Source organism: Haliotis asinina, chromosome 9, assembly GCF_037392515.1.
Source record: "Haliotis asinina isolate JCU_RB_2024 chromosome 9, JCU_Hal_asi_v2, whole genome shotgun sequence".
In the NCBI taxonomy this organism is placed as follows: Eukaryota; Metazoa; Mollusca; class Gastropoda; order Lepetellida; family Haliotidae; genus Haliotis; species Haliotis asinina.
The window spans coordinates 21,710,569-21,723,068 of NC_090288.1; the positions used below are offsets into that span (position 1 = coordinate 21,710,569).

Sequence of the window (12,500 nt, forward strand, 5' to 3'; positions counted from 1 at the left end):
AAACTTCACGTGGTAGTATGATGCAATGAACACAAGCCCGTGCTGCCCTCGGCACATTGCGCCAAGCACTGTTGAGAGGGACATTGTAGGCAGGGGCAAGTTTGAGTTTCATTTCATTTTTTTACAACCGTATTCAACCTTCAGTGTAAAAATGAACATTCGGCCCTTCATCAATTGCGAGCTCCTGCAAACATGCTAGCTTTTCTTTCAGGTGACAATTAAGCTCATTATCCAATCATTCTGACACATGCCTCATTGTTAATCATGTGGAAGACAATCAAAATTGTCAGTTCTATTTACCAAAAGATACAGGGCTCGTCCAGGTCGAACCCGGGACCTCTCGCACCCAAAGCGAGAATCATACCCCTAGACCAACGAGCCTCAGATACGAGCCCAGCCCTTGATCACTCTCTTATTTCAACCTCTCGATCTTTGGAACTAATAAAATGAAAGGAAAATAGTCGTCTTGGATTATCAAAAGGTTGGGCTCGTCCGGGTTTTCAACCCGGGACCTCTCGCACCCTAAGCGAGAATCATACCCCTAGACCAACGAGCCGCTTATCACAGTTCCTTCAAGTTGGCTACAGAAACTTCACGTGGTAGTATGATGCAATGAACACAAGCCCGTGCTGCCCTCGGCACATTGCGCCAAGCACTGTTGAGAGGGACATTGTAGGCAGGGGCAAGTTTGAGTTTCATTTCATTTTTTTACAACCGTATTCAACCTTCAGTGTAAAAATGAACATTCGGCCCTTCATCAATTGCGAGCTCCTGCAAACATGCTAGCTTTTCTTTCAGCTGACAATTAAGCTCATTATCCAATCATTCTGACACATGCCTCATTGTTAATGATGTGGAAGACAATCAAAATTGTCAGTTCTATTTACCAAAAGATACAGGGCTCGTCCAGGTCGAACCCGGGACCTCTCGCACCCAAAGCGAGAATCATACCCCTAGACCAACGAGCCTCAGATACGAGCCCAGCCCTTGATCACTCTCTTATTTCAACCTCTCGATCTTTGGAACTAATAAAATGAAAGGAAAATAGTCGTCTTGGATTATCAAAAGGTTGGGCTCGTCCGGGTTTTCAACCCGGGACCTCTCGCACCCTAAGCGAGAATCATACCCCTAGACCAACGAGCCGCTTATCACAGTTCCTTCAAGTTGGCTACAGAAACTTCACGTGGTAGTATGATGCAATGAACACAAGCCCGTGCTGCCCTCGGCACATTGCGCCAAGCACTGTTGAGAGGGACATTGTAGGCAGGGGCAAGTTTGAGTTTCATTTCATTTTTTTACAACCGTATTCAACCTTCAGTGTAAAAATGAACATTCGGCCCTTCATCAATTGCGAGCTCCTGCAAACATGCTAGCTTTTCTTTCAGCTGACAATTAAGCTCATTATCCAATCATTCTGACACATGCCTCATTGTTAATCATGTGGAAGACAATCAAAATTGTCAGTTCTATTTACCAAAAGATACAGGGCTCGTCCGGGATTCGAACCCGGGACCTCTCGCACCCAAAGCGAGAATCACACCCCTAGACCAACGAGCCTCAGATACGAGGCCAGCCCTTGATCACTCTCTTATTTCAACCTCTCGATCTTTGGAACTAATAAAATGACAGGAAAATAGTCGTCTTGGATTATCAAAAGGTTGGGCTCGTCCGGGATTTGAACCCGGGACCTCTCGCACCCTAAGCGAGAATCATACCCCTAGATCAACGAGCCGCTTATCACAGTTCCTTCAAGTTGGCTACAGAAACTTCACGTGGTAGTATGATGCAATGAACACAAGCCCGTGCTGCCCTCGGCACATTGCGCCAAGCACTGTTGAGAGGGACATTGTAGGCAGGGGCAAGTTTGAGTTTCATTTCATTTTTTTACAACCGTATTCAACCTTCAGTGTAAAAATGAACATTCGGCCCTTCATCAATTGCGAGCTCCTGCAAACATGCTAGCTTTTCTTTCAGGTGACAATTAAGCTCATTATCCAATCATTCTGACACATGCCTCATTGTTAATGATGTGGAAGACAATCAAAATTGTCAGTTCTATTTACCAAAAGATACAGAGCTCGTCCGGGATTCGAACCCGGGACCACTCGCACCCAAAGCGAGAATCATACCCCTAGACCAACGAGCCTCAGATACGAGGCCAGCCCTTGATCACTCTCTTATTTCAACCTCTCGATGTTTGGAACTAATAAAATCAAAGGAAAATAGTCGTCTTGGATTATCAAAAGGTTGGGCTCGTCCGGGATTTTAACCCGGGACCTCTCGCACCCTAAGCGAGAATCATACCCCTAGACCAACGAGCCGCGTATCACAGTTCCTTCAAGTTGGCTACAGAAACTTCACGTGGTAGTATGATGCAATGAACACAAGCCCGTGCTGCCCTCGGCACATTGCGCCAAGCACTGTTGAGAGGGACATTGTAGGCAGGGGCAAGTTTGAGTTTCATTTCATTTTTTTACAACCGTATTCAACCTTCAGTGTAAAAATGAACATTCGGCCCTTCATCAATTGCGAGCTCCTGCAAACATGCTAGCTTTTCTTTCAGGTGACAATTAAGCTCATTATCCAATCATTCTGACACATGCCTCATTGTTAATGATGTGGAAGACAATCAAAATTGTCAGTTCTATTTACCAAAAGATACAGAGCTCGTCCGGGATTCGAACCCGGGACCACTCGCACCCAAAGCGAGAATCATACCCCTAGACCAACGAGCCTCAGATACGAGGCCAGCCCTTGATCACTCTCTTATTTCAACCTCTCGATGTTTGGAACTAATAAAATCAAAGGAAAATAGTCGTCTTGGATTATCAAAAGGTTGGGCTCGTCCGGGATTTGAACCCGGGACCTCTCGCACCCTAAGCGAGAATCATACCCCTAGATCAACGAGCCGCTTATCACAGTTCCTTCAAGTTGGCTACAGAAACTTCACGTGGTAGTATGATGCAATGAACACAAGCCCGTGCTGCCCTCGGCACATTGCGCCAAGCACTGTTGAGAGGGACATTGTAGGCAGGGGCAAGTTTGAGTTTCATTTCATTTTTTTACAACCGTATTCAACCTTCAGTGTAAAAATGAACATTCGGCCCTTCATCATTTGCGAGCTCCTGCAAACATGCTAGCTTTTCTTTCAGGTGACAATTAAGCTCATTATCCAATCATTCTGACACATGCCTCATTGTTAATCATGTGGAAGACAATCAAAATTGTCAGTTCTATTTACCAAAAGATACAGGGCTCGTCCGGGATTCGAACCCGGGACCTCTCGCACCCAAAGCGAGAATCATACCCCTAGACCAACGAGCCTCAGATACGAGGCCAGCCCTTGATCACTCTCTTATTTCAACCTCTCGATCTTTGGAACTAATAAAATGAAAGGAAAATAGTCGTCTTGGATTATCAAAAGGTTGGGCTCGTCCGGGATTTTAACCCGGGACCTCTCGCACCCTAAGCGGGAATCATACCCCTAGATCAACGAGCCGCTTGTCACAGTTCCTTCAAGTTGGCTACAGAAACTTCACGTGGTAGTATGATGCAATGAACACAAGCCCGTTCTGCCCTCGGCACATTGCGCCAAGCACTGTTGAGAGGGACATTGTAGGCAGGGGCAAGTTTGAGTTTCATTTCATTTTTTTACAACCGTATTCAACCTTAAGTGTAATAATGAACATTCGGCCCTTCATCAATTGCGAGCTCCTGCAAACATGCTAGCTTTTCTTTCAGCTGACAATTAAGCTCATTATCCAATCATTCTGACACATGCCTCATTGTTAATGATGTGGAAGACAATCAAAATTGTCAGTTCTATTTACCAAAAGATACAGGGCTCGTCCGGGATTCGAACCCGGGACCTCTCGCACCCAAAGCGAGAATCACACCCCTAGACCAACGAGCCTCAGATACGAGGCCAGCCCTTGATCACTCTCTTATTTCAACCTCTCGATCTTTGGAACTAATAAAATGAAAGGAAAATAGTCGTCTTGGATTATCAAAAGGTTGGGCTCGTCCGGGATTTTAACCCGGGACCTCTCGCACCCTAAGCGAGAATCATACCCCTAGATCAACGAGCCGCTTATCACAGTTCCTTCAAGTTGGCTACAGAAACTTCACGTGGTAGTATGATGCAATGAACACAAGCCCGTTCTGCCCTCGGCACATTGCGCCAAGCACTGTTGAGAGGGACATTGTAGGCAGGGGCAAGTTTGAGTTTCATTTCTTTTATTTACAACCGTATTCAACCTTCAGTGTAAAAATGAACATTCGGCCCTTCATCAATTGCGAGCTCCTGCAAACATGCTAGCTTTTCTTTTAGGTGACAATTAAGCTCATTATCCAATCATTCTGACACATGCCTCATTGTTAATGATGTGGAAGACAATCAAAATTGTCAGTTCTATTTACCAAAAGATACAGGGCTCGTCCAGGTCGAACCCGGGACCTCTCGCACCCAAAGCGAGAATCATACCCCTAGACCAACGAGCCTCAGATACGAGGCCAGCCCTTGATCACTCTCTTATTTCAACCTCTCGATGTTTGGAACTAATAAAATGAAAGGAAAATAGTCGTCTTGGATTATCAAAAGGTTGGGCTCGTCCGGGATTTGAACCCGGGACCTCTCGCACCCTAAGCGAGAATCATACCCCTAGATCAACGAGCCGCTTATCACAGTTCCTTCAAGTTGGCTACAGAAACTTCACGTGGTAGTATGATGCAATGAACACAAGCCCGTGCTGCCCTCGGCACATTGCGCCAAGCACTGTTGAGAGGGACATTGTAGGCAGGGGCAAGTTTGAGTTTCATTTCATTTTTTTACAACCGTATTCAACCTTCAGTGTAAAAATGAACATTCGGCCCTTCATCAATTGCGAGCTCCTGCAAACATGCTAGCTTTTCTTTCAGGTGACAATTAAGCTCATTATCCAATCATTCTGACACATGCCTCATTGTTAATCATGTGGAAGACAATCAAAATTGTCAGTTCTATTTACCAAAAGATACAGGGCTCGTCCAGGTCGAACCCGGGACCTCTCGCACCCAAAGCGAGAATCATACCCCTAGACCAACGAGCCTCAGATACGAGCCCAGCCCTTGATCACTCTCTTATTTCAACCTCTCGATCTTTGGAACTAATAAAATGAAAGGAAAATAGTCGTCTTGGATTATCAAAAGGTTGGGCTCGTCCGGGTTTTCAACCCGGGACCTCTCGCACCCTAAGCGAGAATCATACCCCTAGACCAACGAGCCGCTTATCACAGTTCCTTCAAGTTGGCTACAGAAACTTCACGTGGTAGTATGATGCAATGAACACAAGCCCGTGCTGCCCTCGGCACATTGCGCCAAGCACTGTTGAGAGGGACATTGTAGGCAGGGGCAAGTTTGAGTTTCATTTCATTTTTTTACAACCGTATTCAACCTTCAGTGTAAAAATGAACATTCGGCCCTTCATCAATTGCGAGCTCCTGCAAACATGCTAGCTTTTCTTTCAGCTGACAATTAAGCTCATTATCCAATCATTCTGACACATGCCTCATTGTTAATGATGTGGAAGACAATCAAAATTGTCAGTTCTATTTACCAAAAGATACAGGGCTCGTCCAGGTCGAACCCGGGACCTCTCGCACCCAAAGCGAGAATCATACCCCTAGACCAACGAGCCTCAGATACGAGCCCAGCCCTTGATCACTCTCTTATTTCAACCTCTCGATCTTTGGAACTAATAAAATGAAAGGAAAATAGTCGTCTTGGATTATCAAAAGGTTGGGCTCGTCCGGGTTTTCAACCCGGGACCTCTCGCACCCTAAGCGAGAATCATACCCCTAGACCAACGAGCCGCTTGTCACAGTTCCTTCAAGTTGGCTACAGAAACTTCACGTGGTAGTATGATGCAATGAACACAAGCCCGTGCTGCCCTCGGCACATTGCGCCAAGCACTGTTGAGAGGGACATTGTAGGCAGGGGCAAGTTTGAGTTTCATTTCATTTTTTTACAACCGTATTCAACCTTCAGTGTAAAAATGAACATTCGGCCCTTCATCAATTGCGAGCTCCTGCAAACATGCTAGCTTTTCTTTCAGCTGACAATTAAGCTCATTATCCAATCATTCTGACACATGCCTCATTGTTAATCATGTGGAAGACAATCAAAATTGTCAGTTCTATTTACCAAAAGATACAGGGCTCGTCCGGGATTCGAACCCGGGACCTCTCGCACCCAAAGCGAGAATCACACCCCTAGACCAACGAGCCTCAGATACGAGGCCAGCCCTTGATCACTCTCTTATTTCAACCTCTCGATCTTTGGAACTAATAAAATGACAGGAAAATAGTCGTCTTGGATTATCAAAAGGTTGGGCTCGTCCGGGATTTGAACCCGGGACCTCTCGCACCCTAAGCGAGAATCATACCCCTAGATCAACGAGCCGCTTATCACAGTTCCTTCAAGTTGGCTACAGAAACTTCACGTGGTAGTATGATGCAATGAACACAAGCCCGTGCTGCCCTCGGCACATTGCGCCAAGCACTGTTGAGAGGGACATTGTAGGCAGGGGCAAGTTTGAGTTTCATTTCATTTTTTTACAACCGTATTCAACCTTCAGTGTAAAAATGAACATTCGGCCCTTCATCAATTGCGAGCTCCTGCAAACATGCTAGCTTTTCTTTCAGGTGACAATTAAGCTCATTATCCAATCATTCTGACACATGCCTCATTGTTAATCATGTGGAAGACAATCAAAATTGTCAGTTCTATTTACCAAAAGATACAGGGCTCGTCCAGGTCGAACCCGGGACCTCTCGCACCCAAAGCGAGAATCATACCCCTAGACCAACGAGCCTCAGATACGAGCCCAGCCCTTGATCACTCTCTTATTTCAACCTCTCGATCTTTGGAACTAATAAAATGAAAGGAAAATAGTCGTCTTGGATTATCAAAAGGTTGGGCTCGTCCGGGTTTTCAACCCGGGACCTCTCGCACCCTAAGCGAGAATCATACCCCTAGACCAACGAGCCGCTTATCACAGTTCCTTCAAGTTGGCTACAGAAACTTCACGTGGTAGTATGATGCAATGAACACAAGCCCGTGCTGCCCTCGGCACATTGCGCCAAGCACTGTTGAGAGGGACATTGTAGGCAGGGGCAAGTTTGAGTTTCATTTCATTTTTTTACAACCGTATTCAACCTTCAGTGTAAAAATGAACATTCGGCCCTTCATCAATTGCGAGCTCCTGCAAACATGCTAGCTTTTCTTTCAGCTGACAATTAAGCTCATTATCCAATCATTCTGACACATGCCTCATTGTTAATGATGTGGAAGACAATCAAAATTGTCAGTTCTATTTACCAAAAGATACAGGGCTCGTCCAGGTCGAACCCGGGACCTCTCGCACCCAAAGCGAGAATCATACCCCTAGACCAACGAGCCTCAGATACGAGCCCAGCCCTTGATCACTCTCTTATTTCAACCTCTCGATCTTTGGAACTAATAAAATGAAAGGAAAATAGTCGTCTTGGATTATCAAAAGGTTGGGCTCGTCCGGGTTTTCAACCCGGGACCTCTCGCACCCTAAGCGAGAATCATACCCCTAGACCAACGAGCCGCTTGTCACAGTTCCTTCAAGTTGGCTACAGAAACTTCACGTGGTAGTATGATGCAATGAACACAAGCCCGTGCTGCCCTCGGCACATTGCGCCAAGCACTGTTGAGAGGGACATTGTAGGCAGGGGCAAGTTTGAGTTTCATTTCATTTTTTTACAACCGTATTCAACCTTCAGTGTAAAAATGAACATTCGGCCCTTCATCAATTGCGAGCTCCTGCAAACATGCTAGCTTTTCTTTCAGCTGACAATTAAGCTCATTATCCAATCATTCTGACACATGCCTCATTGTTAATCATGTGGAAGACAATCAAAATTGTCAGTTCTATTTACCAAAAGATACAGGGCTCGTCCGGGATTCGAACCCGGGACCTCTCGCACCCAAAGCGAGAATCACACCCCTAGACCAACGAGCCTCAGATACGAGGCCAGCCCTTGATCACTCTCTTATTTCAACCTCTCGATCTTTGGAACTAATAAAATGACAGGAAAATAGTCGTCTTGGATTATCAAAAGGTTGGGCTCGTCCGGGATTTGAACCCGGGACCTCTCGCACCCTAAGCGAGAATCATACCCCTAGATCAACGAGCCGCTTATCACAGTTCCTTCAAGTTGGCTACAGAAACTTCACGTGGTAGTATGATGCAATGAACACAAGCCCGTGCTGCCCTCGGCACATTGCGCCAAGCACTGTTGAGAGGGACATTGTAGGCAGGGGCAAGTTTGAGTTTCATTTCATTTTTTTACAACCGTATTCAACCTTCAGTGTAAAAATGAACATTCGGCCCTTCATCAATTGCGAGCTCCTGCAAACATGCTAGCTTTTCTTTCAGCTGACAATTAAGCTCATTATCCAATCATTCTGACACATGCCTCATTGTTAATCATGTGGAAGACAATCAAAATTGTCAGTTCTATTTACCAAAAGATACAGGGCTCGTCCGGGATTCGAACCCGGGACCTCTCGCACCCAAAGCGAGAATCACACCCCTAGACCAACGAGCCTCAGATACGAGGCCAGCCCTTGATCACTCTCTTATTTCAACCTCTCGATCTTTGGAACTAATAAAATGACAGGAAAATAGTCGTCTTGGATTATCAAAAGGTTGGGCTCGTCCGGGATTTGAACCCGGGACCTCTCGCACCCTAAGCGAGAATCATACCCCTAGATCAACGAGCCGCTTATCACAGTTCCTTCAAGTTGGCTACAGAAACTTCACGTGGTAGTATGATGCAATGAACACAAGCCCGTGCTGCCCTCGGCACATTGCGCCAAGCACTGTTGAGAGGGACATTGTAGGCAGGGGCAAGTTTGAGTTTCATTTCATTTTTTTACAACCGTATTCAACCTTCAGTGTAAAAATGAACATTCGGCCCTTCATCAATTGCGAGCTCCTGCAAACATGCTAGCTTTTCTTTCAGGTGACAATTAAGCTCATTATCCAATCATTCTGACACATGCCTCATTGTTAATGATGTGGAAGACAATCAAAATTGTCAGTTCTATTTACCAAAAGATACAGAGCTCGTCCGGGATTCGAACCCGGGACCACTCGCACCCAAAGCGAGAATCATACCCCTAGACCAACGAGCCTCAGATACGAGGCCAGCCCTTGATCACTCTCTTATTTCAACCTCTCGATGTTTGGAACTAATAAAATCAAAGGAAAATAGTCGTCTTGGATTATCAAAAGGTTGGGCTCGTCCGGGATTTTAACCCGGGACCTCTCGCACCCTAAGCGAGAATCATACCCCTAGACCAACGAGCCGCGTATCACAGTTCCTTCAAGTTGGCTACAGAAACTTCACGTGGTAGTATGATGCAATGAACACAAGCCCGTGCTGCCCTCGGCACATTGCGCCAAGCACTGTTGAGAGGGACATTGTAGGCAGGGGCAAGTTTGAGTTTCATTTCATTTTTTTACAACCGTATTCAACCTTCAGTGTAAAAATGAACATTCGGCCCTTCATCAATTGCGAGCTCCTGCAAACATGCTAGCTTTTCTTTCAGGTGACAATTAAGCTCATTATCCAATCATTCTGACACATGCCTCATTGTTAATCATGTGGAAGACAATCAAAATTGTCAGTTCTATTTACCAAAAGATACAGGGCTCGTCCTGGATTCGAACCCGGGACCTCTCGCACCCAAAGCGAGAATCATACCCCTAGACCAACGAGCCTCAGATACGAGGCCAGCCCTTGATCACTCTCTTATTTCAACCTCTCGATCTTTGGAACTAATAAAATGAAAGGAAAATAGTCGTCTTGGATTATCAAAAGGTTGGGCTCGTCCGGGATTTTAACCCGGGACCTCTCGCACCCTAAGCGAGAATCACACCCCTAGATCAACGAGCCGCTTGTCACAGTTCCTTCAAGTTGGCTACAGAAACTTCACGTGGTAGTATGATGCAATGAACACAAGCCCGTTCTGCCCTCGGCACATTGCGCCAAGCACTGTTGAGAGGGACATTGTAGGCAGGGGCAAGTTTGAGTTTCATTTCATTTTTTTACAACCGTATTCAACCTTCAGTGTAAAAATGAACATTCGGCCCTTCATCAATTGCGAGCTCCTGCAAACATGCTAGCTTTTCTTTCAGCTGACAATTAAGCTCATTATCCAATCATTCTGACACATGCCTCATTGTTAATGATGTGGAAGACAATCAAAATTGTCAGTTCTATTTACCAAAAGATACAGGGCTCGTCCGGGATTCGAACCCGGGACCTCTCGCACCCAAAGCGAGAATCATACCCCTAGACCAACGAGCCTCAGATACGAGGCCAGCCCTTGATCACTCTCTTATTTCAACCTCTCGATGTTTGGAACTAATAAAATGAAAGGAAAATAGTCGTCTTGGATTATCAAAAGGTTGGGCTCGTCCGGGATTTGAACCCGGGACCTCTCGCACCCAAAGCGAGAATCATACCCCTAGACCAACGAGCCGCGTATCACAGTTCCTTCAAGTTGGCTACAGAAACTTCACGTGGTAGTATGATGCAATGAACACAAGCCCGTGCTGCCCTCGGCACATTGCGCCAAGCACTGTTGAGAGGGACATTGTAGGCAGGGGCAAGTTTGAGTTTCATTTCATTTTTTTACAACCGTATTCAACCTTCAGTGTAAAAATGAACATTCGGCCCTTCATCATTTGCGAGCTCCTGCAAACATGCTAGCTTTTCTTTCAGGTGACAATTAAGCTCATTATCCAATCATTCTGACACATGCCTCATTGTTAATCATGTGGAAGACAATCAAAATTGTCAGTTCTATTTACCAAAAGATACAGGGCTCGTCCGGGATTCGAACCCGGGACCTCTCGCACCCAAAGCGAGAATCATACCCCTAGACCAACGAGCCTCAGATACGAGGCCAGCCCTTGATCACTCTCTTATTTCAACCTCTCGATCTTTGGAACTAATAAAATGAAAGGAAAATAGTCGTCTTGGATTATCAAAAGGTTGGGCTCGTCCGGGATTTTAACCCGGGACCTCTCGCACCCTAAGCGAGAATCATACCCCTAGATCAACGAGCCGCTTGTCACAGTTCCTTCAAGTTGGCTACAGAAACTTCACGTGGTAGTATGATGCAATGAACACAAGCCCGTGCTGCCCTCGGCACATTGCGCCAAGCACTGTTGAGAGGGACATTGTAGGCAGGGGCAAGTTTGAGTTTCATTTCATTTTTTTACAACCGTATTCAACCTTCAGTGTAAAAATGAACATTCGGCCCTTCATCAATTGCGAGCTCCTGCAAACATGCTAGCTTTTCTTTCAGCTGACAATTAAGCTCATTATCCAATCATTCTGACACATGCCTCATTGTTAATCATGTGGAAGACAATCAAAATTGTCAGTTCTATTTACCAAAAGATACAGGGCTCGTCCAGGTCGAACCCGGGACCTCTCGCACCCAAAGCGAGAATCATACCCCTAGACCAACGAGCCTCAGATACGAGCCCAGCCCTTGATCACTCTCTTATTTCAACCTCTCGATCTTTGGAACTAATAAAATGAAAGGAAAATAGTCGTCTTGGATTATCAAAAGGTTGGGCTCGTCCGGGTTTTCAACCCGGGACCTCTCGCACCCTAAGCGAGAATCATACCCCTAGACCAACGAGCCGCTTATCACAGTTCCTTCAAGTTGGCTACAGAAACTTCACGTGGTAGTATGATGCAATGAACACAAGCCCGTGCTGCCCTCGGCACATTGCGCCAAGCACTGTTGAGAGGGACATTGTAGGCAGGGGCAAGTTTGAGTTTCATTTCATTTTTTTACAACCGTATTCAACCTTCAGTGTAAAAATGAACATTCGGCCCTTCATCAATTGCGAGCTCCTGCAAACATGCTAGCTTTTCTTTCAGCTGACAATTAAGCTCATTATCCAATCATTCTGACACATGCCTCATTGTTAATGATGTGGAAGACAATCAAAATTGTCAGTTCTATTTACCAAAAGATACAGGGCTCGTCCAGGTCGAACCCGGGACCTCTCGCACCCAAAGCGAGAATCATACCCCTAGACCAACGAGCCTCAGATACGAGCCCAGCCCTTGATCACTCTCTTATTTCAACCTCTCGATCTTTGGAACTAATAAAATGAAAGGAAAATAGTCGTCTTGGATTATCAAAAGGTTGGGCTCGTCCGGGTTTTCAACCCGGGACCTCTCGCACCCTAAGCGAGAATCATACCCCTAGACCAACGAGCCGCTTATCACAGTTCCTTCAAGTTGGCTACAGAAACTTCACGTGGTAGTATGATGCAATGAACACAAGCCCGTGCTGCCCTCGGCACATTGCGCCAAGCACTGTTGAGAGGGACATTGTAGGCAGGGGCAAGTTTGAGTTTCATTTCATTTTTTTACAACCGTATTCAACCTTCAGTGTAA

General features: G+C 45.8%; 3 non-coding genes across 3 annotated transcripts; all 3 read right to left on the reverse strand.

The window, feature by feature from the left end:
• Positions 1-3,252: 3,252 nt before the first annotated feature.
• Positions 3,253-3,324, reverse strand: Trnap-ugg (transfer RNA proline (anticodon UGG)). Its single transcript has one exon. It is a non-coding gene; the product is annotated as a tRNA-Pro (tRNA).
• A 6,986-nt stretch (positions 3,325-10,310) lies between these two features.
• Positions 10,311-10,382, reverse strand: Trnap-ugg (transfer RNA proline (anticodon UGG)). Its single transcript has one exon. It is a non-coding gene; the product is annotated as a tRNA-Pro (tRNA).
• Positions 10,383-10,899: 517 nt separating this feature from the next.
• On the reverse strand, positions 10,900-10,971 carry Trnap-ugg (transfer RNA proline (anticodon UGG)). The gene has a single exon. It is a non-coding gene; the product is annotated as a tRNA-Pro (tRNA).
• Positions 10,972-12,500: the final 1,529 nt, after the last annotated feature.